This window comes from Anser brachyrhynchus (genome assembly GCF_964034855.1).
Source record: "Anser brachyrhynchus genome assembly, chromosome: 3".
NCBI classification, from domain to species: domain Eukaryota; kingdom Metazoa; phylum Chordata; class Aves; order Anseriformes; family Anatidae; genus Anser; species Anser brachyrhynchus.
The window spans coordinates 59736188-59761958 of record NC_137696.1 but is presented as its reverse complement, the minus strand read 5'-3'; positions in this window follow the sequence as shown (position 1 = coordinate 59761958).

Here is a 25771-nt window from a genome sequence, read left to right as displayed (position 1 = left end):
ACCAGTGGTGACTGCCTCAGTGCTTTCTTCACCTCAGTTTTTACTGATAAGACTGGCCTTCAGAATCCCAGACCCAATACTAGAGGGATAGTCTGGAGCAAGCAATCCTTACCTTTGGTTAGGGAACATGTAAACAAACTGGACATACACAAGCCCATGATGCCCTACGGGTTGCACCCACAAGCGCTGAGGGAACTGGCTGGTGTTACTGAAAGGTCACTCTTGATAATCTGTGAGAGAATTGTTTGGCTTTCTAGATGAAGGGAGAGCAGTGAATGTTGTTTACTACAACTTTATTAAGGCTTTTGATACTGTCTCTGATAACATTATTCCAGCAGACAAAGTATGGATCAGAGTACAGACAGTGAGGTGGACTGAAAAATGATTGAAGATCTGGGCTCAGAAAGTTGTGATCAGCAGCACAATGTCCAGCTGGAGGCAAGTCACTAGTGGTACATCCTGGGATTGGTATTGAGGTCAGGACGGTTTAACATCTTCATTAATGATATAGATGATAGCACCCTCAGCAGGTTTGCCGATACAAAACTGGGAGGATTGACTGGTGAAGTGGATAACTATTCAGAATGATCTCAAGAGGCTGGAGAAATGGGCACAAAGGAGCCTCATGAATTTCAACAAAGGGAAGTTCTGCTTCTGGGGCAGAATAACCTCATGCACCAGCACAGGCTGGGAGTTCACTGGATGGAGAGTAGCTCTACAGAGAATGACCTGAGGGTCCTGGGTACCTGACTATGAGCCAGAAATGTGTCATTGTGGCAAAGAAGGTCAGTGCCATCCTGGACTGTATTAGAATAAGTGTTGCCAGCAAGTAGAGGGAGGTGATCCTTCCCCTCCGCTCAGCCCTGGTGAGACACATCTAGAGTGATAGGTCCCTGCAGGCCTATAAAATCAAGATCTCAGATCTTACATTGTTCCTTCCTTGGTGTGGTAGTGTGATGGTTATATTGACTCCAGTCTGGCTACAGTGTCTGTTTTATGGTCAAAAGTGTTCAGTCTTCGAGTGTATTCCATACGTCTGAGCCAAGCCTCAGAGACACCTGCTTTAATAATAGTCCTAAGTATTGCAATAACTTTATTCACTTCTATTCTTATTTTTGGCAAAAGATATCTGATTTTTCATAAGAAGGACCACGTGCAGGCATGATCTGAAGTGGTGATTAGAGGGTTGAGATTAGTAGGTAGAATAGTGTCTGTTCAAGAACCCTTCTGCTGTAATCTGGAGGGATTTATGAAACATTTGTCCCCCACCTTGATCTGATCTTTACATTATGGTCCTTCTCTCTAATGCATAAGGGAAATATGGTGTCTATTTGCTCTAATGAAAATAATTGAAATCCATTTTTTCTTAAACAAAGTGATGCTCATATTGATCTCTCTGGCAGGATGTAAAAAGTGAAGTGTATAAAAACGTAAGTAACAAACTTAAGGACATTGCAGACCTATTTTGCACAGACAGTATCCATGTCCTTGCAACTTTCACTTTTTTTTTTCTTCTTTTTCCCCGTGTTTTAGATCCCACAAAATAGTATGCTCTTTTTAAAAATACTTATTTATTTTTAAGAACAGAGAATTGGATACAGTAGCAACATGCCTGCAGGCTGCAGCCCAACATTATTGTACTTGTTAACATAAACCAGTAAAACAGTACAGGCCAAACAGTTCTTTGTTATTCCTTTGTGAGCTCCTTGAGTTCACAGGGTCTGTAAGGGATAAAGAGTAGCTGTCTGACTTCATGTAACTGGCTGAAATAGAACAAGGAAACTTAATACTTACTGTAGGGTGCTGACCATTTATTTTGTACTCATGTTACTGGCTGAAGTTATATTCAGCCCAGGAAGGGAGAACACTCTGCTGCCAATGCTCCAATGAGAGAACGGTACAAGAAAAAAAACAAGTTATCAAAAGAGAGCATCCTGAAAAGATTTAGGTTATCAAAACTACCTGGGACAAAGATGATAGCTGATCCAAAATGAGACAAGCACAGGAGATAGCTTACAGGGCAAACTTGTCTCTGAAACAATTCCTTTTACTTTAGTTTATACAGTAGGTATAAACTTGACCTATATGTAGCACCTTGCGATAAAAGAAGGATGTTCAAACCCTTAACATAAATTGTTCTTCATTTTAGAACTGTTGCCTACATAGAACAGGAATTGGCCATGTGGGAATAGCCAGTGACTGGCTCATCTGGGAATGCATACTACGAACTCGGCAAGCTAAGTTAATGGAAATAATGAGTTTCTTTTTTTTTTTTTTCCTTCCTGTCTCTCTCTCTTTTTTTTTTCTTTTTTTCCTTTTTTTTAAACCTTGATTTTCCAAGAAAACAAACATTATGCAAGCACTTTGGCTGAGTGTTTTGTCTCAGAGGAGATTGTTTCCTGATAAATTTCAAATCCATGGGCTATTTTCAAGCAAATTTTAACAAATAAATAGAGGTGAAGAAATTAGTTTATTTCTATGAGTTTTGTGAAAATAGAGAGAGGTTCTTTTACTGCCTTTGCCAGTGGAAAGAACAATGATCTGACCTTTTATTAGAATAGCAGACACTCTACCCAAGAAAGAGATGTGGTTCATTAATTCTTCTACTCAAAGAATTATTGGTTTCAATTCTCATCTCTCTTCCTTTTTTACACAGAAGCTCTCTACTGAAACACTGAATTGCTCTGAACTATCTGTGGGCATCAGGTTGACTTTACTTTTAATTAAAGCCATGTATAGCCTTGTGCTCATAACAGCTGGACATAGACTTCATCTTTTGCATGTTTTGTCATACTGAGCAATCAATGACATGGCTGAGATATGTGAGGATGGAAAACTTTATCTGTTGTTCAGTTAGATCTGTAGCTACCAGGCTGGAGAAACTGGCATTAACCATTACACAAACTCTTAATGACTTTATAGGTTAAGCAGAGTGGAAGGAAGAGAAATTGAAGCACTATTTTTTTTGTTTGTTTGTTTTTGGTTTTGTTTTTTTTTAGAACTATGCAGAAAGCTAGCGATGAGAACCAGTACTCAAATCCTGATCTCTAATCTGAACTGTATCTTTTAGCCTTACAGGCCTCTTTTGCTTAGCTCTAGTCTATTGCTCTTGAGAAACAGCTGATGTCAGAAGTGTATCTGTAAAGAGACTATATTTGCTTTCTTTCTTTTTCCCCCTGCTGTTGAAATAATTTCCTGTCTTAGCTGGTTAACTTTTCCTACTCATTTCTATTTTCATGGAATTTCTTATTATAGTTGCAAGTTAATCACAAATCTATTGAGAGACTTCTCTTTAATCTAGCAGCCTTCGTTTACTTTCTGTGTCATTTAGAACAGTTGTGCCATGGTTAAGAGTGTCCAATTACATTCACTGCAGGAGAAAAAAACAAGAGATCAGCAGCCTACGATTTCAGCTGAAGATATCATCAAATGGGAAAACAAATTAGATGCCTAAAAATAAAATTAAGGACAAGGATTCACATGCCAGATTTGCTTGTACTCAGTGACACAGAATGACTGGTCAGATAATTGTTAACCTTTTTTCCCTAAATAAGAAAAAATGGTGATTTTTTCTGTGTGTGTGTGTGTGCTTTTTTTTTTTTAACCTGCTTTAAACCAGAGAAGGAGAAACAATATTTTAGAATCTGAATGAACAATTTATTTTAGAGCATCTGCCATTCCAGTTTTTAAAATCTCATCGTGTAGTTGCTGTCACATAGGAAAACAGCAGAGATTTCTCTGACTAAATCAACAAATTAATATGCTAATATGAAAATTATAGAAAACCCATCTTCTTTATAGTGATATTGGAGAAACTTGTGAAAATAAGGATATAACATACATTGACTAGGGGGTTATGTGCGCCTCTGCGTGCTTGCTTACTATCTTCCTGCCTCCCTCCCTCCTTTCTCCCTGATCTTCCTTTCTTCTCTTCTTCCACCCCCTTCTTTCTTCCCTCCCTCCCTTCCTTCTACGTAAATAATACTTTGAAATAAATCTGATTTTTTCTGAGTCAGCAGTCAAAGGGACTGACTGTATGTTAATTGGTGTTATGAAAAATCCTCAGTTAGGAAAAGCTTATTACCTAGGCAGTCATGGTTTCAAATGCAGACTTGGATGTATAATGTTTACTCATACTTTTTTACACTTCTAAAATATACACAGAGTGGTAAACACTGATCCCATCATGCACAGTAGCACAGTACTCTGGCACTGACTTACTTCAAACATCTATTTCAGGACCTTCTTTTAACCACAGTGCAAAAGATCTTTAGCATCCAGGTGCCTATTCCCTGAGCAGGTCAATAGATTATTAAAACATTAGGCAACTAAGACAAGCATTTCTGCAGCTAGAGAGAAAATGAATAAAAGGCTCTGTCTAGGTGTCCACATAATTAAATTTCTCTTAGAAAAATCAGGGATGATATACCAATCAGGAATGCTGGATAGAATGAATTTGACAGAAAAAGCTCTCTTCATAGCTGAACTTCAGATATTATTAATCTATCCAGCTCTCCATAAAGGCCAGGAATCACATATTTCCAGAATAACACCATTTTCTCCAATGGGCAAAATCAGGCATTAATCTGAACCATGTTGTCAAATATCAGTCCTTGTAACTTGTCTGCTATAAATGTTCTTCAAGACTAAATAAAATAGAGTAATTTTGCAAACACCAGATTGATTAAAATTGCAAACTACAGTTCAGAGCTTGAAATTCAGCACATGAAACAGCCTAAGCTAAGATTCATTGCCCAAGTTACCATGGCATCTTCTGAAATCATAAAAAGCAAACAAGCCCAGCAATATAATTGAGCCTTTAAAGGGGAAATCTGTCCTCAATTCAAAAGTAATAAAAGGTCAATCTGTTTCAGGTCTGCATGGCTTAAAATCCTCCTGGATGAACTGAAGATAGGTTGCCGCTCTGTGCATGCACATGTGTTTGTTTCTTTCTTTAACATACCCCACTTCCCAGCTTTCAGCACATAAATCAGTGTTTGCCAGCACTTATATGAAAGTGTAAATAAAAGGGGCTTGATGACTCACTGCACAATGGCAACAACTATAGTATTTCACAGGCAGGACCACAGCTGCTATCCACCTACCCTTGAATTGGTTCAATATATCCTGTCCGGGTGGATGTTATTGACTTGACTCATTTGTCTGTGCTAACAGGCTCTCTTTGGAGAAGGAAATGGGGGAAGCAAGACAAACCCTTCTGAAACTGCCATTTCAAGATTCAAAGATAAGTGCTCCAAATGCTCATTCATTGTGAATCTGAGTTACTTGTCACACACCATGAATGTGTGCACACCCTGCTTGTGGTACCTTGCCCATGACCCGCGTGGGAGCAATAGGGAAGCACATGGGCCAGCTCTGTTCTACAAATGTGGTGAAGTGCTGGGGCTGCAGGAAGGCAGATGGAAGTGGGCAGGTGGAGGAGAGGTTTCAGGCAATGCCTCCTGATAGGTGTCTGGCTCCAGGGACAGCTGCAGCCCTCCAACAGCTGTATTCATTGCACTTGTTCAGGTGCCGCTTTTATATATGTGTGTATATGTATATGCGTGTGTGTATACAAATATATATACACAAATATATGTATGTATATGTATCCCTGCTTACTGAAGCATTATTAGTGATAAACAAAAGGAGCTGAACCCCAAAGCAGAAAAACCCTGCTATTTCCACATCATCTAATTTCGTGAAGTAGAGAAGATTTGTTCATTACCAAAGAAAGTGGAGTAGGAGGAAGGTAGAATTACAGTTCTTTCAAGATAATGTATAGAAAGCTGTTGTGTAGAGCTCTGTTCCTTACCTCTTTCTACACAGAAAAAAATGTGGCTTTAAATAAGGAAACTACTCTTGGTTATCCTAAAATCCCAGAACACTGTATTCTGGGCATTTCACTTTCTCTTGAAGTAGAATTTAAATCAGAGTCATTTATGCACAGTTACTTTAATATATACTGATAGTGAAGCGTCTGCTTCTGGCCTCAGATTACTGTTGTCATCACCAGATCCTCATTCCTCTGGTGTGTCTTCTCTCATACATGACTATTACTATTATTTTTATCGTTTGTGCATTTTTCAAGACCTGGATATTCTACATTTAGATTGACTCTTCATCGATCCCCGCAAGCTGGAACCGAAGAATTCGTGATAAGACTCCTATAATTCCTGCCTACCCTAATAAATATGGGCTATGAGGCAGTGCAATCTGCTAAAACATTGGTGCACGTTTTAAACAGTCGTCATGGTGTAAATATTCCTAAATAGAAGTCCATGGTAATCTAATACAATACTGCGATCTGCAATATGGTAATTACAACTGTGACTTGACTCATTAATTTTGGTAACAGTTGTTAAGCAGCTCATTAGGTGGGTATTGAACAGCAGACGTCAATCTGGGGAGCCTCTCAAAACCTTCCAATATTTTTCTTTTCACAGCAAGGAGCATGGCAGAGGAAGGGGGAGGTTGGACTTAGGAACTTCTAAGCTGTTAAGTTCTGGGCACTTCATGGTCTTGGCAAGTATTGTGCCAGCTCTGTGGGCCAGAATTTAAGCAAAGACATGATCTTTTATTACATCTCAACTGCTGGCCTTGGAAAATGCCCCTTGATTGCTCACGTTGCTTATATTCCAGCAGACCCTCCCAGTTCCCACTGACAAACAAAGGGGCTAATGGAGTACATCCCCACGCAGGATCACACAATGCTGTCCTGTGTTTCCACTTGCTCATTTCATGTCACACTTGCATGGGATTTGATATTCTAATGGGATGATTTTTGGTGCTGACTTGTATTAATTCAGCTATAGTACATCAGTTGGAAATAAACATATATTAGTTCCTCTTCATACATTTTTATGCTGCTTATGGTGAACAAGATCACAAAATTCACAGACATAAAACTTAGTGTTGTCAATGGCAAGCACATGATGTATAATGCCTTTAACATATTCTTTAATCTCCATGGTTCTGCATATTTCATCAATTTACTCTTAGGCACTGGAATAAATGATGAGATGGTGTCCAAGGCTGAGCAAACCGGACAGGTAGCCACCTCTCATGAAGGAGTTTGGTTTGATTTCATGTATTTAGACTTTTTCTCTTGTTCAGGGGTGTTTCTTGAGCAGGTTCCTCATAGGAATTTGAATAAACTGTTCTGCAGCTGACTTACTACAAACAGGAGCACCACTTACAGACACACGGAGTCAGGCTCAGCCACAGTGTTGGTGGATTTGTACATGGCATAATCAGTTTAATCTTCTAGCTGATTGAAGCCTGAAAGTTGTCAAACTTGTCTCCTTTCCCCTCCACAAAGCCTTTCCAGCCAGGCATGGAAGTGCCAAGATCTTTATCAGATTCTGTAGTACTGAGGGAAAATCTGGAACTATTCAAAAGTTATTCATAAAATCTCCCAGTCCAATACTGCAAGGCTTTGGCAGGAACACAGATTTGTGAGTGCAGCAGATGAATAGTCATGTGCCCTGTATATGACAGGTGGATATCTGCTGGTGCACTTTGCTTCCTGTTTGCAGCCTGGAAGATGCTTGTGTCTCCAGGGAAAAAAGGCCATCCTAGCTTAGGGGTATCTCAAGGTAATGCTGTCCTGTAGCTGGCTACTAGTTTCTGGGTTGCAAACACTTAATCTGTTTTCTAATTTTCAGTCTACTTGCTTGTGGCTCTTCCTTAGATCTTTCTTTCTCCATACCATCATTCCAAGGCATATCCTGCTTCTGCCATATAAACACTTCCCTGCTCAGTAAAGAACAATTTCCTGATACGTAGACCAATTCAACCAATGGTGCTATATAGCTGCCTTCTGGACAACTAAATATTTTTATCCCCAGAGCGACTGAGTGTATTAAATAGTGCTTTTCTTCAACATTTTCTCTTTCCCATCCTTTAAACATTCTCATTATGTACTTGATAAATCGTGATGCTGAATAACACTAATTATCCTCTACTAGAAGGAGAAGCACTGTTAGTGACAGCACTTAAGCAACAAACAGTATTATGTTTACATTAGACTTAAGCTTAGCTTAGAGATGAGAGATGGCAACCTCTCCCTGTGAACCTGTTCAAGATGTGGTGTGTTGAACCTTTTCAAGCTGGGCTTAAAAAAGACCCCCTAGTCCTTCACTGAATCTGCTGGAGAGCACAGCCATCTAGGGTAAAGTATTTCCTGTCCACAGCAACACTCTGTCTCTAAATTCTCTGTTAACATCTTCCCCTTCCTCACAGCCTCTATACTGGTTCTTAAATAATGACATTTCAAATAACACAGTTAAAACGGTAGTGTTTCTGTTTGTTTGTTTGTTTTGCTAACATACTTTCTAATATTCATATGGAATAAGATTTCTAAAAGCCTCTTTTTCTCCCCCAGAATACAACCTGGCTGCTGTTGAATGCAAGCCTTCTTCTCTGGGTCACCTTCATCCTGGAATAATATTTTTTGTCTCTGTCTTGCTAAGTACCCATCTATTTTCAGATCTTTCTTTTAAAATTCTCTTCTTCTGATCTTTAAATTTAATTCAATAAATTTAGTGTTAGTAGGACATCGATTATATGAAAGATACTACAGGCTGGTTTTACCTGCCCTTATACAAGCTATTCAAAAATTTTCTATTCTAAGTTAGCAGTACAGATTCCTTCTGCGGAGAGAAAGATGATTTCCCTCATCCTATATATTCATTAGAGGGCAATCGGCAAGTTATATGTGGGCTGGTTAATACTGTGAAGGAGTCTGCTCCCTCTAACTTAATTATGTAACCGAGGTCCCAATACACTTCAAAGTCTGTCTGGATCTAAATTTTGACAGCTCCCCCGGCTTCTCGGTGTGCTAGCAATCTTACTTTCTTTTAAGGAAGGGTTTGTTTAATGCCAGACTCAGCCAGCTTTTCTTACATGGAAGAAAGTAAAATTTTCCCTATTTGCTATTTTTCATGCATCCTTGCAGAGTGGAGCTGCTGGGTTTCATAAGTGCTTCAGCAAACAGTTGTCTGAAGTCCTGTAAGTGGCACCACAGTTCAAGTGACAGCAAAAAGGCAAGCACTTGATTGATCCTCGAAAGTGTTACTAGCACTCACTTCCCTGCCTACATCCTTTTGCATCACTCACTGTCACATATTTTTAGAGCAGAGCACTTTTGCTCTTCCAGGCTTGTTGCATGTTTTCTCTTTGCTGCATCGAGCTGCTTGCCAGAGATTGGAATAGTAGAGAAAGTGCTCTTTGCCAGTTTTTCCCTTCTTTCATTTCTTTACCTCATAATTGCCTACTCTATGGAAAACAAACAAACAAACAAACAAAAAGCTGCACTAAAAAAAAAATAAATTAAAAAGGCAATTGGGTAAGCATAAAACACAAATCTTCAAAAAGTTACTCCACTCAGTCCCTCAGAGATTCAAACTGTTTCAAGCCTGGACAAACACAAAGCTGTTGACTCCTGTTTGAAACAGGACTGGTCTGTTGTGCTCTTGCACTGGTAGTACCTTTGGTGTGTTTGTGCATGGGCATGAGTTGAGGCTGCTGAGTAGGCAGGGGAGAGCCCCAGGAGGAGCTACCAAATGCTTTGTAGCATTAGAAAGGCAGATAGGAGGAAGGAGAATGATGAGAGTCTTTTGAAGTGCTTGTTTTTCCTCAGATCTCACATTTGATGTTTATATTCCTCTCCAATGAAGCAGATAATGGTCTAGTGAGCAAAGGAAAATGTCTAAGTTTTTTCCTACTTTTTTCACTAACCCCAGTCCCCCAAAGTATCAGTATCTGTTACAGCAGATTTTATTTTGGAATTTCATTTTTTTTTTCTCCTACAAAATCCTTCATGTGATACAGCACTTTTTCTCCACTTCAGATTTAGTCACACCCCAGAGGTGAATTTTCTGAAAAATCCTTCTAGCTATTTTAAAGTTATTGGAGAAAGGGGATAAAGACAGAAAAATCTTACGAATAAATTCTGCTTTGAGGAAACAGATTTTGTCAGGTATTTTTTGTTTTTAAGTAGTTCTAAAACACAGATAGTATTCTCTTTATATAAAGAGAAATAAATTGCTTTATACTGTAAAGCAGTTGAATTAGTTCATAAACTGGGTATGCTGTATGTGGTTACTTGGTTATGAGTCACTAGATACAATCAATAATTTTGTCCTATCATTATACTATAGCAATAAAGCCTGGCATAAAGGGCTAACAAAATCCACATCTATTATGAACTACTGTCTCAGTTTTTCTATTGCAATTCCTCACAAGCTACTTTTTTATGTGTGTCAAGTCTCATCTGTGGGGGAAGAATAATTTAGAGGATCAGTAATGGGATGTGGAACATTTCACCTCCAGGTCACTTGTTTGAATCTAACCCTGAACCAGTAGTGATTGAAAATCATTGCCATCTGATTGCTTTCTTTTGCTGGTCTAATGGATATGAACCATTGGTCCTAGTCTAGAGCATAAAAGATGCGTGTCCACATCAAAAATCTTCCTTCGGATTGTAGTGAGCCTCTTACCACTCCCAGCACAGAGACAACCAGGGTGGAATGGACGACAGTGAATGGATTGCATTACCCCCATGACCCAGAAGCAGCCTTTTCACATAAGTGAGATATACCGGTAGAGTTATGGAGAAACTTTTATTGCCTGGGCGATAATCTCTGCAGATAGACAGCAAACCAAACCCTCAAGTCAGCTGATATCACACATTTTTTGAGTGCTAAAATTTCCAAAAGAGTTGAAGTGTGTTGGAAATGGTTCTCTAACCTGTACTACTAGTTAAGAAAAACTTTTAGCAAAGATTAATGGATCTTGAAAAAAAAAAACAGAAAGTGTGTGTGAGGAGTGAATGAGAGTGGGACAGACTAAAGCAGAAGTGATGGTCATAAAGAAACAAAAAAATACCTGAAGTCATGAAAATATTAGACAAGAATTTGTAACTTGGCTAATGTATAACATACAAATTGTCTAGCAAAACCATCCCTTTTAAGACTGACGTTTTAGTGATGAATCTCAGTTTCTCTAAATGATGCAGTTTAACTATGATCCTTTGCTTGGCTTCCCTTCTCTTACTTTTGCTGAACTGAATTACGTGGTTGCCTGTTAGACCTGGTAACTCAAGAGGAATGTGCCTGGAGGAAAGTGTGCATATTTACACCACATTTGGTATTTACCACATTTGGTATTTAATACCAGTATTAAATACCACATTTGGTATTTAACCAATGGTTATTTTTAGAATCTGTTATATAGCTTTTTGGGATTTATGGGGTTGTTCTGGAAATAAATAGTCTTCTTTCCTGTTAGCTCAGCTGATCTTTAGTGGTCCACAAGAGTAAAAGGAGATGGCCATGCCTCCTATGCCACCTTTCATGCATTCATCATGCATGAGGCACCTCAAATCCAGAAGCTACAAAGCAGTATTTCTAAGCACTGGCACAACCCATCTCCTATTCTCATGTTACAGGTCTGTTTCCTTTCTCAGGACAGTAGATCAAAACAGTGTGAATAATACTGTTTTTTAATTCCATATCACTATAAGACCAGATGAAGAAAAATCAGATTAACTCTGTGAAGCAGAAGCAGAGAAATAGGGGGTTCTTTAATACTCTAACTATAAACCCCAGCTTTAGTTGCAAAGTTTTTCTTAATTCTTGGTTAAATCTACTTAGGTAAAATCCTTTTTGAATTAATATGAGTAATGACACAGCTAAAAGCTAAGGCAAGACTTCAAGATTTGGCCCCATATGATTTTGGATTGTTTTTGCTTTCATTTCTCATAATGCAGGTCCTCTCATTTTGGTACAAAGCAGTGTTCAATACCAATTCAGGAAAAGAAAACGATGAAAAAACAGGACTGCACTGCTGCCTTCCAGGAGCCAGTAAGAATAATGTCTTAGATTATAAGAAAGGGCAGTATCAATATCACTAGTGCAAAGAACAAGTAGCAACTTCTAGCTGCTTTATCACTGATTTTTTTTTTTTTTTTTGCCAATTTAAGATCAAGATCTTAGAAAGAATTACATTCTGTCTTAGGGGGAACTGACAGAAACACATTTTCAATTACCAGCAGGTGACAACAGAACAACAATGTTGGTAGTTTTTTAAACAAGGTTATTTCTTGGTTTACAGAGGTGACTATTTATAAATGACTGAACAAGATTCTCTTACAAATGATCTTATTTTTTAAAAAAAGAATATCCTCATTGTGGGAATGGGGATGTTCAATTTATATCATACACTGCATTTTAAAGGGCAAAGGGTCTTTGTTTGCAGACAAATTGCAATTAAAATAATGTTAATTTATCAGTTCTTTAAATAAAGTCTGCCTATGTAGTGCGGTGTCTTCTGTCAGCCCATGGACACAATCCTGCTGGGTTTTGGTGACCCTTATCTGGGTTCTGTCCTGTGCAACCAGGGCCTGACAGCAGCACATGGTACAGTTGGTAAATCACCACCCCTTTGAAGGAAAAACAACGTTTTACTGCACAGCCACACAAACCAACAGTGACATGAACCAGCTTACAGATAACAGACAATACTGGGGAATCATTAAGGAGAATAAAGAAATTTTGCAGCTATTCAGTGCACTGAAATGCATTTTTTTAGTGAACTAAGCAGGAAGGAAGAAAGGCAGAGTTTTTGTTTCTATGTGATTTTAACAAAGAAAGAAGCATGGCTGAAGTATTCCTGACTTTTTTATCTGATTTGAGCTTTGTCAATAAAAATAAATAAATAAAATAAAATAATTGTACAATAAGATGACCTGGAACAAGCACTGTTTTGATGTCTAAACAATGCTGGAAAGAAATATATTACACAGATGCACATGAGTCAGAAAGTGATCCAAGCACAAGGCAGTATTACTTCCAACTAATGGGACATTCTCTGAGGATGTAAAACAGATGATACATAAATTACACCAAAGGAGCAGCCTTTTGTATGTAGGGGAATCACATAAATGTGGCTGTCAGTGTGGTACCCAGGAGCTGGAAGCTGGATAGCAGTAAAGCAGCAAACGAGTCAGTGACAGATGCATCCTATTTTGACATTTGTTGAAACAATCTCAAGCCTGGCTGGCATAGATACAGCAGCTACATACATTTATGTTAGGATGATTGTCCTGACAAATACTAGTCCTTTCTGGTATTGGTTCAATGTGTTTTTACAAATCTTGCAGTTTCACGACCATGTATACATGCTCTGAAGTACAAAATAGAAGGGATGATAGGCCTGTTGAAATCCCTAGGCAATGACAGAAGGTTGGAAGGAGTGATCCAATGCTGAAGTTTGCCATTGAACATCTGGCCTGGGATATCTGGTGCAATAAAGGACTTAATACTGATGGAGAACTTCAGATACCCAAGCATCTTTTGGAAAACTACTATGGTGATTAACACCTTGTCAAGTAAATCCTTCCCTCTCTTCAAAGAACTTATCAGCAGTACATTGTTTGAAAGGCAGCTTGTGGGAGAATAGTTGTGAAATTACAGTGTTCACAATTCTTAAGAATAAAAAGTAGGAGAAAGTGGAATAAAACGAACTCCAAGAAACATGACCTCAGGAAAAAGAAAATTGAAGCAGGGCTTCATATAATTGAGGAAAAAGGGTGTCCCTGGGGCGAGTCAGGCCTTTACATATGCACAAGACCTTGTAATGAAGACGAATAAACAGTGGTTTATATCCTCTCTGAGAGGGACAAGGGGAAATTGGTTTAAGTTTCACAAAATAAGATTAAAATATAGGGAGGAAATTGTAATTGTGAAGACAGGCAAGGTCTTGAATAGATTGCTTAGGGAGGATGTGGGATTTGCCTCTTGGGGTAGCTTCCAAGGACAGGTTAGACAAAGCATCCTTAACAGTTTAAGTACAGCTGATCTTGCATGGGAGGCATGGAGTGCACAAGGCTTTCACAATAATGGGGGAATTCACTTAGTCTTCTAAGAAAGCTGACATTCGAGGATACGGTTCAAGTATTACCCCTCCTGGAAAAAAAAATAACTGACATTAAAGATATTTCCCTTCAAAAAGTCTCCTAACTTCGTCATTGTTCAGACTGAAAATTTTAGTTATATGAAAATGACCCAGCTTTAATTTTTCTTCCTGATTCCATTAATTTAACTATTTCGTAACTATCTAATTTACATTAAATATCTTTCCCATACACATAATTTTTGCTTCAAAGCTTTTTGACCTATTACAAGATTTTAAGCTTTGTCCAAAGAATCATTTTTCTTTTCTATCTTGTTCCTTCTAAGTTTTCTTAATCCAACAGATATGTTACAAATTGGTCTAGTAAAACAAGTCTTCTGCTTCCAAATTGTCACTGCTCTTTTGGAAAGGGTTTTTTTTTTCAAACTTTTTGGAAACAAAGTGCTTTGTCTTCATTGAATCTGAAAAATCCAAAGAAGCTGAATCTTTTATTTTATTATTTTTTTTAACACAATTAACAGCTAAAACATATTTTAAATCTAAATAGATATTCTGCACTATAGGTGGTCTGGAAAGGTTGTGTTTTGACGCACCTTGTTTGGAGGAAACAACCTTGCTTACAACTGTCAGTAACAGGGAGAATATTAAAGAAAATACATAACCATGCAATTTTCTTCCTTTATGAAGAACAATGCTTTCTACCAGAAAGAGTCAAAACTCAAATTTGTTCCATGGCATTTTAAGGACTCATTTTACTGCCAGACTATGTTTGGTACCCAGAAAACTCCACTTCGCAAATCTCATGTTAAGTAGAAATTAGCAAGAGTAAAATAATGTCTCGGTTACAATCCACAGCCATAATACTGTCAGAAAACAAATCCATGCCAGTTATGCTTGTGTTAATTTTGTAGCAAGATCTATTCCAAAAAGACAGAGACATTTCATTTTCCTCTGGACTGGTCATATTCATCTATTTATAAAGAATTCTCTGGACAAAATGTTGAGAGCAATACAGGTATACCTCATCCCTCCAGCCCTTATGCTCACTATTGAGTTTTGGGGGTTATGAAACTTTTCCTGGCACCTGCAATGATCCCAGACTTCCTCTGTAAAACAGAAAATGCACATTTGCAGTAGGAGGACTGCTTCAGATAACCACTGGTCCAGAAACCTGGACTAGCATTTAGAAAATCTGGAAATACCAGAAGATTTTTTTTTATTTTTTATTTTTTTTCCCAATGCTGATTATACATAATCTTATTTCTAGACCAAGATGGAGAAAGGCACAATGGATATACTTTATGGTAAGGCAGAAGAACCTAGGGGAAAGAACTGACTATTTTCTTTTTTCATAAAACACATAATTTTTAGCTTAGTTCTGTACGATGGTGAAAAACTTTCAGTAAAGTTAGTTCTCTCTTCCTCTCCTCCCATCTTTCTCTCTCTCCCTCTCTCAAATACACATTCTCACGCTGCTAGACTGCTGAGAAGTCCCCCCAAAGTTATTTACCTGCTGTAGATAATGCACTGTGGCTAAATGTCTTCTACAATATTTATTCAATATATTTTACTATATAGAAGCTAAACACGTATCTACAGCACAATTATTTTTTTTTCTGTGAGCCAATTTGCTAGAATGACTAATGAATTTTACATCCCATGAAGAAAGCAGACTAAAAGAGAACAACCACTGGAGGCATCATGTCACCTTGGCTACATTTCTATTAGATGACAAAGCACATTAGTTACATGATGTATTGGCCACTTGCCACTTGCCAGACACCCACCCATCCATTCTCTCACTCTTCCTCCTCAACAGGATGGGAGGGAGAAAATAAGATGGAAAAGCTCATGGGTTGAGATAAAGACAGAGACTTACAAATTAAGATAAAGATTAAGATAAAGACAAAGACAGTCACTTACAAATTACCACCGTGAGCAGAATAGACTTGACTTGGGGAAAATTAATTTAATTTATTGCCAGTTAAAATAGTTTTGGATGGTGAGAAACAAAGACAAAAGATTAAACAACATCTTCCCTCACCTCCTCTTTTTCAGCATGGGTTCTCCATGGGCCACAGTTCCTTCAGTTAATCTCCAACTGTTCATGCACAGGCCCTCCATGGACTACAGAATCTGAGAGTGTCTTTACACTGGCTGTCCTTGAGCTCGCATTACCTTAGAAAGAGGAGTATCAGGTGTATAGGTATAAGATGTCAACACTGGGACAGTTTTTTTTGCTTGTATCGGGAATAATGTAAGCCAGCAGGACCAGGGAGGTGATTGTCTCCCTGTACTCTGCTCTGGTGAGGCCGCACCTTGAGTACTGTGTTCAGTTTTGGGCCCCTCAGTACAAGAAGGACATCGAGGCCTTGGAACATGTCCAGAGAAGGGCTACAAAGCTGGTGAAGGGCCCGGAGCACAAGTCCTTTGAGAAGTGGCTGAGGGAACTGAGGTTGTTTAGTCTGGAGAAGAGGAGGCTCAGGGGAGACCTTATTGCTCTCTACAACTACCTTAAAGGAAGGTGTGGGGAGCTGGGGATCAGCCTCTTCTCGCAGATAACTAGCAATAGGACTAGAGGGAATGGCCTCCAGTTGTGCCAGGGGTGGTTCAGATTGGAAATTAGGAGACATTTCTTCTCAGAAGGAGTAGTCAGGTGTTGGAATGGGCTGCCCAGGGAGGTGTGGAGTCTCCGCCCCCAGGGATGTTTAAGTGGTTGGATGTGGTACTTAGTGACATGGTTTAGTGGGTGTTATTAGTGGTAGGGGGATGGATGGACCAGATAATCTTGCAGGTCTTTTCCAACCTTAATGATTCTATGATTCTATGAAATGCAGACGACTAAGCAGCCATGTCCTTATTTCAACTCTTAAACAAATCTGCAAGGAATTCTTAATCAGTACTCTACCTGCTTGGTCCTGAACTGGGTTCCTAAACACGGGTGTAGTATTTTCAGTATTGCAGTGTCTATGATTTCATCCGAGTGTGTGATTTTCCTGAAGGTCACTATAAACACTAAATTAGTCACTGCTTCATTTACAGGTGAGACCACACTGGGCACTAGGAAACATCCCCAGAGAAGATAGGGTTGCAAGCCTGTGTGAGGGTAGCTGCTGGTGGATTGGCCTCATGAATGTAAGGAAAGGAAGGCAGCAGGGGTTGTGTGAAGGCTACACAACTGCATAAGATGGCTACTTGATAAATCCGACTTAATTCAGCATTTCCCAAGATTACATCTAAGAAGTGGTAAACCCACTTTTGGTCAGTATGCTATTCTTTCTTTCATTTACTATCTTGGAGCATATGAGTTTTGCTATTTTTTTTTTTTTAACATTCATGAACATACCATATTGAGTTGTACCAAATGAACAATAGCAAAATATCAGTAAATGAGTTAACTATGGTTGTTCAATATATGATTGCAGGTATAACATAGGGCAGAGATAGAAGACTAGGGGGGATTCAGAGGAATGACCATGCTGACTGGCTGCATACTGCTATGACAAATGTAAATACAGCATTGAAATGAAGTCAAAGCTTCTTTTCACATGTTCCTTTAGGCATGTCTTCATGTAATTTCTTTCAGCAACTCAACTGGCTTAAGTATCTACTTCAAACTTTCTGTAACTTCAGACCTAGAGTCTGAAGTTTCCACCAGTGCAACGTGGCCACTAAATCGGACCTTATTTTCTCCAGATGTTGAGCATCTGTCATTCTTAATTAAATGAACAGGAGTTGAGGTTGTGGAAAAACATGCACTTTTAAAGGTGATTTGCAGTGGGATGGAAAACTGGAATTTTGCCCTTTCTCCTTCTTCATGATGTGAAAGAATGGCTAGAAGACTTTCAACTTTTGGGTCTGAGTTTATTTTTTTTTTTAAGTGATGTGCTTAGAAACATCAGAAATATAACATCAGGCATTTCCTGGTTTTGCTAGGGAACTCTTTGGAGGCTTCATCTCCACATATTATTTATTTGTACTGAGGTATGTCTGAGCAGGGATCAGTGCTTCACTGTGCACATGTGATTTGTACAGCGTCTGGCACAATCTTTATTTGCTCTTAAAATCTCTGTGGGTTTTAAATCTTAAACACAGGAATGTCTTCTCACAAAGTTTTTTAGGTAGAACTGTTGAATCAGTGTGTTTGATTTAAGAAGGAGAAACAAAATTCCTTTGCTGTTTCATCAATGCGGGCAGAAAAATGTTTTGGCTTGGCCTCACGTGATGTTGGTTAATCCAGGAAACTTTCAGTGTATCATTGTTTATGATTAAAATATGTTTTGTACAAATATTTCTAGAGTTGTAGAATAATAGACTTTCCAATGTTTTGTATACATTAATGAACTTTCTCTATAGAAGGAAGAGAATTGGGTCATCAATGGAAGATATACTTTGTTTTCCTTTAGCTTCAATAAATTAAACATTTTGGACAATATGTTTAGATAGGTTATAATTTTTCTATCAACCAGTCTCCATTACCTTTTCAATTTTTGCTGCCATGACAACATCAATTCTCCTCCTGTTTTGAGACTCTCTAGGAAGAAAAAAAAAAAGATTAAAAAAAACCCACAATTATTACAAAAAATGTTAATTGCAACTATACATTCTAGAAAGAAAAAAATGCCACAAAGTAAGTGGAATAAAAAATAGCAAATATTTAGAGACCTTTATGAGATATGTAATAAAGAAGCAATGCAGATACAGTTCAATTTTGTTTTCATTTGTATAACATCTCTGAAAGAAGTTTAACTTAATTGTTTAAGTAGAAATCTGTTCTTTGGAGCTTTGTTTTCCTTTTCATTCTCTTCATACTTCTGGCTACTGTGAAAGCCTTAATTGTGCAGAGACGAGCTATCTCATTCAGCTGAGTCAGAGACACCTATAAAATCTGAGCTGTTGAAATCAGATGGGGAAAATGTAAACAGGCTCAATCATGCATGAAAGCTTTCTCATGGTGCGCAAATATCAAATATAATTTGAAAGTTCCAGAAGTGCAAAAACTTGTGTAATTTGCATGGTAAGATCAGGGTTAATAAAAGAGGAGCTGAAGCAGAAAGAAAGCTTCCACAGAAATGAAGAGCAGAGCATGAAGGTTTTTTTCACTGAGCAAGGATTAATCAAGCATCTATGACAGTTTAAAAAGACACTATGTGCAAGGAAGTGTTAGTATCTTTTCATCTGTAAGGAAAAGATGATCCACAAATCGCTAAGGCAACTTCCCTGGCCCTGTGTGCACAGCTGCTGTTGATTTCACAGGAAAACAAAAGCATGGAAGAAAAGGCAGACTCAATTTTTGTAGAAATATATGGAGAGATGTTTTCCTTTCTCTCAGGTCTGAGAATCTAGCGGACAGGTACACTAGATTATCTTGTTCTACATTACACTTTAAACAGCAGACAGAGCCTTTAAAACTGATTAGTGCAGCGTCATGTTCATCTTGCAATGTTGGTCTGTATTTAACAGAATAGAAGCTTTTGATAAACTGAATGATTTCACTTTTTTGTTTCCTTTGCCTATGGACCACTTATAATGAGGGTTAATCCTGATAACTGTAGTATTATAGTAGTGTGGTGAAAACACAACAATTTGTATGCCTTTAATATGCTTCCTACTTATGCTGCCAACCCTAAGACATCATTCATGTAAACATATGTTCTGTAATTTCTTTTTAATCAGCATTTGAGTTGCAAACAATCTGCCTAAATTGTCAGGAGTTCTTTAGATATTGGGAGAAGAACTCTTGGTCTCTAACTTCTTATTTAATTTTGGTTGCTTCTATCTTAAAGATGTAGGGAAAAAAAAGTCTAGTTTGTTAAAAAAGCTCAACTTTAATTTTTCTACAAACTGTATTTAAAGATTTTTTTTCTGTGTATCTTTTGACTTGAAAAAAAAAAAAAAAAAGCAGACAGGCAGGAAAACCTTGGCATATTAACCTTAGATTAGGAGCTGTGGCATTAAGTCTAGGCAGTTATGAGGAAACCACAAGTGGTGTTTTTTAATATGTTATGTGTGATTTACATAAAAGACCAGTAAAGTCTGATTAAACTTCTTCACACTGGGAGAGGAGAGGAGAGGAGAGGAGAGGAGAGGAGAGGAGAGGAGAGGAGAGGAGAGGAGAGGAGAGGAGAGGAGAGGAGAGGAGAGGAGAGGAGAGGAGAGGAGAGGAGAGGAGAGGAGAGGAGAGGAGAGGAGAGGAGAGGAGAGGAGAGGAGAGGAGAGGAGAGGAGAGGAGAGGAGAGGAGAGGAGAGGAGAGGAGAGGAGAGGAGAGGAGAGGAGAGGAGAGGAGAGGAGAGGAGAGGAGAGGAGAGGAGAGGAGAGGAGAGGAGAGGAGAGGAGAGGAGAGGAGGTTATTCTCAGGAGAGGTTATTCTCAGGAAAAAAAAAGTGTGAGTATATAACAACATTTTTTTTCTTTTATTATTATTATTATTTGATTTTTAACAGAAGTAAATACAAGCAGAGCAGTCAACTCTTCCAAGATCTCTGTGTAAAAGGGAGCAATGTCAGAGATGCTTAAGACTCCAACTTGTTTCATTTTCACATAGATGCAGAGCAGCTAAGTCAACATACACCACAATGAAACACACTGATCACTAGAGAAATGCATGGACTTTGAGACAAACCGTAACAGTGAAAACCTTCTTTTGCAGCCAACAGCAACCGGAAAAGCCCAGCTATGGAGACATCTAGACAAGAAATATTTCATAGCAAGTCATAAGATTCATTGAGAACAAGGGACTGGCACTAGGGGTGCTTTAGGTGTTCCCTTGCCTTCACGCATTGTTGTAATGATGTTTATTTTTAACAAATTAATTCAACAGACCTGACAAAATAGCATGTTTTTTAATTTCCCCAGAGTTTAGGGGTTCACATAAGGCAGTGTTGCAGACAAAGACTTTTACTTTCTAAAATCTTGTCCAATTTGGAGGTTCCAGTCTGCAAGAAGCAATTTGATACCTGGTACTATCAGCTGTCAGGATGTATGGGATAAATATACTCTGTCAGGCATTCCCTGGTGTCCTTGAAAGGAGGCCTGCACTTTTTGAGATCATGTGGCTTCAGGAGCCATATATTCTTGTACAGATGGCCTAATTAAACAATAAGACTTAAAAATAATGGCAGTGGCTTGAATTTTCCTCTAGCTCTAGTGCCTTTTGGCATGTCACTGAAGTTTTAAAGGTGATCACTGTTTAAGGAAGACTGATCCCCTTCCAAACTCAAACTCAAGTTTTCTTAAACAGAACTCATTGAAAGTTATGGCGCCTTTTTTTTTTTTTTTTTCCCAGAAAATCCTATGTTGTATGCAGCCACGAAACAAAAATGTAGAACTGGTGTAATTTCCTTCAGCGAAGGACATCTGAATGTTTCATCCTGACTTCATGAGTAGAGATTAGTTGACACTCTGGATTATGAAGCTTTCCATAACAAAACTCATAAAACTGGTATTTGAATATTTGTGAACAGTATCCAACAAAAATGGACAAATTTTGCTTCAGGGATATCTTTAAGGATTTCATTCTCCGATTAATCATGTAATATTTTTGTTAAAAAATACTTCTTTTTTCCCAGTTTACTAAACCAATGGGGGTCTTGTAAAAAACAGCATTTAATCACAAGATATCTTTATATACTTTAGAGAAACCTGTGATATACACTTAGAAACAGTATTAAGCAATGTTATATAATTTAGTTCTGGACACGCATATGAAATTTTAATCTAAAACCAATATTGACTTAAACAACCTTCATGCTGGTATAATTTTAAGTACTTTTCATTGCAGCTTTTGTTGTAATACTTAAAAGACAGGGTGAAAAATTCATTTGATTTTGGACAAAATAACATATGAGTGTATTTTCAGTAGGAGGGAATAAACAATTGAACTACTTTACTTAGATAGATGTAATCAATTGGTATCACTAAAAGTCAAGCTAAAATATGGGAGAAAGAGAAACATTATAGTTTCATGTCAAACAATGGTTGCATAAAACATCCATTAACTGCATATAGGAATGCATCAACATTTTTCAGTTTAACCTACATAACCTTGATATGAAGCCAGAAACAGTTAATTCTAGTTCCCTGCCCTTATTAGGAAAGAGACAAATGAACAAGAATACAGAGGACTTTAGTCATTGTCATTTCACATACTAAAATATTTTTTATTTTCCCATGAATGCAGAAATTCTGATGTTAATACCTCCTATTTGTGTACCTATGTAGTTTTACCCACATTAGGAGGGCTTCTCAAGAGCCTGTTCTTAAAAATATAAAAAGTTAGGAGTAATTTCCACATATTCAGAGAACTGCAGCCTTGGGAATTGTAAGGGAAATCCTTGTGCTTTACCTTTTTGATTAAGAATATAGGTGATTTCCACTCTTCTTGTCTGCAATATCCAAGGCCAAGGATAAAAATGTTAAATCATACAAGTGAAACTGTATCTGTCTTGCTGACATCAGGAATATAGCATGTTAGCTGCCACATTCCATGAAAATATTCTCCCTTTGAGATGGTGAATTTAAAACTATTTCAGTTTCCAGTTCCTTACAATTATTTTAGGGATGGTCATTGTCTTGCACAGTGAACGGAAGTCCACTAACTGTAGGCCTTTCTTATCTGACCTTTCAAAGACCCCTGAAAAAATAATACATGTCTGTGGATCATATTTACCTCCTGAAGGCATAATGCCTTGAGAAAATGTGCAAAAGAAAATTCTTGAAGGTTAACATTTGATTGTCTGAAAAAAATCAAGGTATATAGACTTGTGGCAGATGCTTTCCCAGTGCTGCTCTCACAGCAAGCTGCAGCTCCTACATTATCTTGCAAGTACAGATTTACCCTTCTTGCCCATCTATCCCTCCCCTGGGTGCTGGATTCCATGGAAATAACAAAATGAGGCTTCATTAGCATTTCTACAACAGCCTTTGATCAGTTATCTCATTTACGGGAAGAAAGGAAGAGGAGAAGGAGAAGGCCACATGGTTATTGCTCCTTGTTACTGCTGGCTGTTGTCTCTAGCCTTCCTGTTTCCGATGTTGGCATGTCAAAAATCTCTAGAGATCTCAGTGTTTTTAAAATGAATACACAGATTTACTTTTCATGCGTGCCTTGGTTCAGAAAGAAACACATTCTCCACTTCCAAATTCCCACTTATGTCCGTATCACATTCTTGCTGGACTCAATGTGCGTGCGACCTTCTTTACCAGAAAATAGAAATGACTGCCAGACATTTGACCCTGTCATGCAAATATCTTCCCACCTGTTATGTGTGTGTGTCAAAGTGTACATGAACTTGCATGGAGAGATCAGTTCTGACAAAGGAAATCATTACACTGCCCGTCATCCCATTCTCTACTGCAGCTGATCTCGGTTAGCAATATCTGGCTGCCTAAAAGGAATAAACATGATTTTTCAAGGTAAAATCTTCAGTTTGATCTAAATCCCTTCTTACTGGCAAAGAACTAGAGTGATGATAAAGAAGTAAGAAAACCCTGGTTTCTTCCAGTGCAGTTTTCATAACAACAGACCCAGCAGAAACATCCTGTAAAACTGTCTGCAGGAGACCTGTTTGCAAACAGTCCTTTGGATCAGAGTGTGGAGGGCACCTGAAATCCTCAAGCTGGATTTACCATAGACCAGTGATGGGTCACTGCCACAGCCTAAGCAGTGCTAGAGGCTGTTCTGAATCCTTGGAGTAGCTGGGAATCTGGTAGGTACAAGCTGGCTGAGATCCACCATTGCCTGCTTTTGGGCTTAGTGCTGTGGGTGAAAGCAATGCAGTCCGGACTAAGGAAGGTAACTGCTGCTTCCAGAACTACCAGCTGTGCCAAAATATTGGAAGAAAACAGGAAACAAATTGGAAGAGTCTGCTGTTAGTTTTCTTTTTTTCCTCACCACTTCCTCTTACTTTTCTGCAATGTCTATAAACAGTGCTTTCTGATTGCTTACCACCCCTCTGTTTACCCAGGTCTTCTTCTCCAAGGATATTTTAATGCCTTATTATATGCACGCTGTGCAAGAGTCAAAAAGTCCATCTAATATTAATTCCAGTATTGCAGACAGACACCTTCCTTTCCCTTCCATTTTTTTTTTTGTCCAAGTTTTACAACAGTAAGTCATGTCTTCCAGCATCACTTCAGATCTTATTTCCATTCTTGCGTCTCCAATTCCAAAAACCATCTGCTCTTTGTTCTGGCCCGACAAGTTGGCTTTTGCATGCAGACCAACCTGGCTGCAGATTTTCAGCCTGACTTTAGCAATCTGAGCATAAAAGAGACAAGGCTCATATATTCTTACAGTTCCCTCTCTGGTCATATAAAATATAAATTACAGACATGACAGATTAACATTACCCTGTTACATCAATTGGGGATGTAAAAAGTTCGTGCCACCGTACACATGACTTGTGTGTTTGTCCCTTTCTCCAACTCAGCAGCTTTCTTTTCCATTTGGATAGTCTCTGCCCTGCAGTGTATTGTTTGCTATGTCATTATTGTCTTTAGTTACTACCATAATAATCACAAAGTGTTTTTTTTAATAACCTGCAGCACTTTCAGGCTAGAGGTAGGAGATGATCTTCAAAGGTTTTAGAAATTACTGTAGATCATACTGCCCCTACCTCTACAGGAAAATTCTCAGAAGTGGAGCAATAAGAGAGGCAAGAAATATGGGAGATGCCCCAACATCAAACTCCAGGACACCCCCAGGGCAAGCATCTCTCCTGTGAGATCCCATTTGAAGTCCTCTGTAACTCACACTTCACCATTTCATAGTTCATAAAGTGAAAACTGTAGATGTTCTGGAGACATCAAAGTCTCAAGAGGTCTTCTAGGAGGACAGAGATAATAAAAGCTCCCATGTTCTCAGCTGAGGGAAGGTAAAACTGGCCCTGCCAACATAATACAACTACTGGAAATAACACAGCAGTGCAATGTCTTTTTTAACATGTAACTGAATAACTGAAGACATACTAATATACACAAGTCTATCATTTATGTTACATGCAATAAGTTTTGCATGTAAACATATGAATAAATATTTATACTTACATATGTGAAAATAAATAATGTTGTTACTGTGATGTATTGCATGTCCAAAATTACTCTTTTTTTTTTTTTCTCTCATCTGCAAAATAAACAGTCACAAAATGTGTTTCGCTGAATGCTTGGATATTATTTGGGAACAATAAAATTGTAGCTAGGGAAAATAAGAGGGTCATGATCTTGGCTTTTTAACATCATAACACTGCAACTTGTGATTTTTTCTTCCCAGAGGACTCCAGCTTTCTCAAAGCAGATGAGCTCCCCTTGTGCTGCTTTTCTCTTCTCAAGTTATGCTTAAAATGCCCATAAGCAGAGTGAAACTGACGAACATCTCTCTCTCTCTCTCTTTTTTCTTTTTTTTCTACAGCCCTGTGAATTTTTAATGCTGGCATTAAGGTGAAAATCATCATTTCTCTCTGTCTGCTGGGCGATGGGCCATCAATTAAATCTCTTTTGTCCATATGTAAATAGCTAATGTTGCAGCTTCTTTCCATAATAGAGCCATTAGTGGTAATCTGCCCCTCTCTGCCAACCGATTTACTCAGATGGGTATAGATGAATTGGCAGTAATGTGCCATATAAGCCTGGCTCTGTGGATGTCCTGAAAGCAGCAAAGGTCTTTCAACATGATAGCTTGCTCCATTGTATCTCTGTTTGATATGTAACATAATTATATACTGGTGTGGCTGGAGTTGAATTTGCAAATGGTTTTGTATTCCAGGATTTCAGTTTACAGAAATCTGATTCACGATCTGACATAATGCATAGATTAAGTGTCTTCAATTTGGTAATGTGCATCTGATTCACATTGAT